This window comes from Elaeis guineensis, chromosome 4 (assembly GCF_000442705.2).
Source record: "Elaeis guineensis isolate ETL-2024a chromosome 4, EG11, whole genome shotgun sequence".
Classification (NCBI taxonomy): Eukaryota; Viridiplantae; Streptophyta; class Magnoliopsida; order Arecales; family Arecaceae; genus Elaeis; species Elaeis guineensis.
Genome location: NC_025996.2, coordinates 65,537,451 through 65,543,450, shown reverse-complemented (window position 1 = coordinate 65,543,450; position 6,000 = coordinate 65,537,451).

Sequence of the window (6,000 nt, the reverse complement as noted above, 5' to 3'; positions counted from 1 at the left end):
TCAGACTCAAAAAGACCCAAAAACTAGCCCAAAACCCAAGCCCAAGCTATTCAGTCCACCACAGTCCACAGAGCCATCGCGGTCAATGAAATAGCAGGCACGGTCCACAGCATAGTTCGCTCGGTTCACGCACGGTCCATGAGCCAGTGCATGTCGGATTCACACACGATCCACGAAACCAGTATTCCTGATCTTTTATCACGGTGCATGGGGTGGGCGGCTCTCTTTTGCACGATCTGATGGTTGGGCGTGATCTTCATGTTGATCGAACGATCGAGATTCGTAGACAACTGAGAGAAGAAGATTTGTGCGCGATCAGATGATTCTCATTTAATCTGGGGTTTGATCCAATGGCCAGAATTTTAGCTGATTTGATTTAGGATTATATGAGCTTAATTTCAGGCTGTTGGATGCTAATCGGATGGCAGGTGTGGGTTGAGAAGTCTGAACCCAATTTAAAGCCTAGTATGACTCGATTTTGTCCCAAATTGAAGCCTATAAAAAGGGCTGACTGCAGGCAATAAAGAGGCAGCAGAAGACAACCACAGTAAATTGTATTTTTTTTTTATTTTAGATTTTGTTCTAGATTTTGAAGAAAGAGTGGAAAAGAAGAAATTGCTTCAGGAAGAGGAGGTGTTGTGACAGGATCCCAAATCTTATAGAAGATGTATCCAAGAGCCATGGTTGGCTAAGGTGTAGTCTGTAGGGAAGTATAATTATCCTTACATCAATTCCTGTATTTATTTTCTATTCTTTACAATTAAATAAATATTTTCAATCTTTAGTTTCTTTTATGTTTGATTCCTGAATAGATTATTTAAAGATGGGATGGATTACGATCTTAACAGAATATGGTCCATGCTCAGCATAGATAATTAATTATAAAATTTTATATTTACATAACCTATTAGGATCTGTGCAACTTAATTATTGGATAGCCTATACTTGTAGGACGGTCTATGATCTTGACAGGATATGATTCGTACTCAGCAAGATAGCCCATGCTAGAGGTTAGTTTATAAGATTCCTAATCAATTGCAAATTTTGTGTTGGATGTATGACTTAGAAGTCACACTTGACTGATGCATATCATATTATTAGAATATATTTTTGTACTTATTGAGTATTTATATTATCATTCATATTTTATGTATCCATGAATCATCCAAGGGATTAATAAGATGATGATACATTTCTCAAAAAGTTAAAAATTTGAGACATATGTTATTGATGATTAATTTTTAAATTACTTCTGATCATAAGATCATCATGGAGATGGTGATTGATCCAGATAGATCAGTGCACGGATCACTTTCTTCAGATAAATGAGTCTCGAATCTATGGTATAGTGACACTGGAGCGGGAATACAGATAGTTGTTATAGAATAACCAGTACTGAGCATGACTAACATGAGAAGTCACATAGATGTCTGCTCACTCGTTAGTGACTTTCTCGAAGCTACAGTAGTATGACTGGTCCTTTGACCTACGGTACTACAGCTGCTCGTAGTATGGCTGCTGGAGTTTGACTACACATGAACATTGACTCAATGAGTTCTTGTAGTGAATGTTGGTAATAGTTGATCCACTATAGGAGTAGAAAAAATATCTAGATGAAATCTATCGATCCTAGCAAAAGGAGGTAGTCCTATGAGATTTAAGAAGCTGAGTCCTTAAGTCTATAACCATAGTAGTGTGATTGATGAAAAAAAAAATTTATGAGAATCACACAATAGATTCGAGCTGATTGAATCTATCATATAATCGATGATGAGGTTTGACGATTCATCCATGACTTATCATCTAGTCAGGACTCACGATAGAAAGACTGTATCATACGTTAATTGCATCTAGAGGTTCGTCATCTTTTATTCTGTTAGATTGCTACTACATACTGCTAGGTGTCACTGATGGATTGTGAGACCCACGAGCATCATCTCGATAATCATTGATCCTTGATGGGCAGAGTTGGAATGGTTCCAACTCATTGAAAGGAGTTTTGATGATATTATGATAGGGATCACAATATATCTCACTATCAGACAGAATAGAACCTATGAGATCGTACACAAAGAGACTTTTGACTGATCAGATGATTGAATTATGATTATGAATCATGATAGGATTTAATTGATGATTAATCCAATGAAAAAATTGTAACAAGTAACTCGCTAAAGAGTTAGTGAGTTATAAGAGGATTAATTAGCAATTGGATTGCTAATTAGCTCAATTTGATTGAGCAATAAGACTTATATCAAGTCTAATTAAATTATATTTAATTTGACTTGATATGGGTTTGATTTGATCAAGCCTAGTTGGGTTATGAGATAACCAAATTGCATAGAAGAATAATTTTTTGTTTGATTAGGATTTGGATTTGATCTAATTTCTAATTAGATTGAGATCTAATAAAGAATGTTTGAGTTCCTATTTGGACTAGAAGTTCTCTTCATGGGTGCACTAAATTCTAATTAGATTAGGATTAAATTGAGTTTGACTCAAACACCAAGAGAGAGTCCAATTGGACTCAGACTCCTCTAATTAGATGATTTCTAATTTTTAATTGGATTAGATTTTAATCTAAATAGTTTGAGCTCCTAATCAAATTAAAATTTTAATATATTTAGATCTAATCAATTTTTAATATGATTAGAATTGATTAGAATTTTATTGGATTTAAATCAGCTACCTAAAGAAGAGTCCTAAAGTGTTAAAACTCTCCCTCTCCATGCACCATAAGGAGTCTCGTGCCCTACCAGATTTTGGACACCACAAATATTCCACCCCTTCTCCTCTTTTGCTTGTAAGAAATCATAGTTAAATTCCTTTCTTCGTGAGATAATCTGGGTGCAAAAAGGAGAGGTGTTGTGCGACATAATAATTTTAGAGTCCAAGAGAGTTTGGACTCTTATCTCCTACCTAAAGCCAAACTCTCTTCCTATTTAAACATGGGGTGGTTAGAGGGCTAATTGAGAATAGTTTGAGATGCCACAAATCAGAGGAGGCATGCGTGGAAAAATCCTAGAGAGAGGGAACGGCATGAAGGGTCATGGCGTGAGGTAACTTTGCCTTCTATCTCTTCTTTCTTATCAACAACCAAAGGTTGGTTATTAGGGCCTCTTCTCTCTCTCTTTTGTCCTAGTTTGGACATGAATTTTTCTCTCCTCCTTGTTCAAGAGCTAGACATATGTTCTTACATCTCTAGCATAGAGATTTAGTGCATGAATTTTAGGAAGAAAAGAGAAGAAAGTATTCTTCTCATGATCTCTAGTATAGAGATCATTATCCTTCTATTTTCTTCTTCTTCTTTAAGAGTGTCTTGCGAGAAAAGAAGATTTTTTCAATTATCAAGATGCGATCTTTGCAAGGGAGCTAGCACTCCGATGAGATCAAGAAGCTTCTGATCAAATCAAAGTCTCATGTGGATACTCATAGAGGTCGGACACTTGTACGATTTTAAGGGACCTTCGGAAGAAATTCATGATCATCAGTTTGTGGTGTAGATCAATCGGTGCCAAGGTTTGAAGTTTATTTATTTTTTTCTATTTAATTTCTGTATCTAAATTCTATCTCACATATGTAGATCCTGTTTATGATTTTAAGATTTGATCTTATGTATGCTTAGATTAAATTAGATTTAATCTAAAAATTTTTAAATTCTTCTACATACTCATTTTGAAAAATTTTTACATACATGAAATCATAAAATTCCAACAGTAGTATCAGAGCCACGTCATATGTATAGGACTAGGATTTAGATCTAAAATTTGTAAAGAAAAATTTCAGATCTGAAAGTTTTTGATGTCGTTCTGGTATAAAGTTGTCCTTACATAACTTATTATGCTGTATGATTATCCTAAAATGATATTAAAATTTTTAATTAAAATAGAATTTTAGATCTGATTTTTCAACATATATGTGATATATATTTTATTATTTAGATCTTAAAAGAGTTTCGAGATCTATTTTGATTTGTATATATGATATATGAAAGTATGTTTAGAACTGAAATCTATTTATATGATCTGAACTTATTCATGTATATGATATATGTTTGTATGTATGATCTAAAATTATTTCAAGATTAAAACATACTTTTCATACAAAGAATTTAGATCTAAAACTTTAGATTTAAGATCTAAAATTAGTGTTTGTGCGTGAAGGATTGGTTATGGGTAGATCAAATTAGGTCATCTAATTGAATTACATCCAAGGTTTCTAATTTGATCATAATGGATCTAAATTGATTTAGCAAGTCGATCAAATTGAGTCAAGTGTTGATTAGAATTAGGTCAATAGAACTTAAGATCATACAATTATTGTGGATCGAATCGATTGACACCCATATGTAGAATCGATTAACCTAAAGACCTAATTCGACTCTATGGCTCGAATCTGATTCACCTAAGCTAATCTATTTGGACCAATTAATCAATTGGTGTCTCAGACAAATAATTAAAAGATGATTATTTAATTGATTCTATTTACTAATCTAGTCAATTTATTGGTGTCTAAGAAAAGCAACGGAGGGACCCCCACCAATCTCTACTTGGCCAATTTGGAAGATTGAGTTTCAAATATGATTGCTTCGTGATTTGATTTAGTCCATACCAATTAGATCAGTCATGTGATGACTGATTAGATGAGACTTAAACATAAATCTCTCCATAAATATTAAATCCAATGGTCTTCCACCGTTGTAGATGTGCGGGTATGCTACTGCCGTTAATTATTCTCGACTGATCATAGTGGTTCAGTTGCATCGAGAACACGCAACTATTCTATTAGCAAAGAGTTGCTCCTGAGTAAAGATAGGGTTGGGCTCAATAACTGTTAGGTGAGGGATCCTATGTTGGCTTTGCACCTGCTTGTGAACGGTGGGTCTGACTTAACTAAGGAGTATGGATAATAATGGTTAGGTGAGCCCACATGACTTAGAGATCAAATTGCTACAATATGTTTAGAGAAGTATCTGGATAAAGAGTTGTTCATACATCGATGTGCATGTTATTAATAACTGTTAGGTGAGGTGCACGACATCGGTGGGATCGCAGCACCCACTAAAAATTTAGTTATCGCATTAGAATTTTCATTTCTCCACCTGAAGAGTGAGAGATCTAATAAAATAATGAGAGTCTTTTTGCATCTAAAAATTTTTAGAATAAATTATATAATAAGTACAAACATTCAACTAGAATCTTTACTCTCTGCTGTTTATTGTGTCAGCTTCCAATCCTCTAGCTCAAATCTTAAATATCTATCATTTAATCGAAACCAATTATATACACTAGCTCATAAACCTAAGAATCATTCTTAATTTTAGAAAATTAAACAATATTCTCTACCAAGTTATGCTAATGTTAACAGTTATCCAACCCAAAGTCTACGAGCTATACTTGATGAGTGGATGGATAATGACAATAAAGATAGGTACTATATGTTGAAGTCTATGTTAGATGAACTTCAACTTATGTATGAGCACACGTACACTGCCAATGATATATTGATTCATCTACAAGTATTGTGAGATGATCAGAATCGCACAGTATATGAGATGCGTGATGGACAGTCAGTTTATGATTATTATTTGATAATGATTAAGAACATTAAGAAGCTTGAAAGGCTCGACATGATCATACATAAAGAATTGCTTGTGGATTTGATCATGCGATCTCTTTTTAGTTTATATGGATAGTTTATAGTAAACTATCATATGAATGACCTTATTGGCATCTTATCTGAATTGGTCAAAATGTTGGTAACAAAAAAACTTTAAAAGAGTTCAGAGATAAATACCTGGAGAGCCTAAAAAAATAAAGACACGCCTTGAGTAGGCATGTCAAAATTGCTCAATACTATCCTTACGATTTTCACTTCTTCCAGTTGAGTTTTAAACTCTAGTACTTTTTATAGAGTCTATGAAAATATAGAGGGCTGAGGAAGTAATCCTTAAAATTGATAATAGAGCAAGAGTTGCTGCTGTGGCTATAAACATCTATC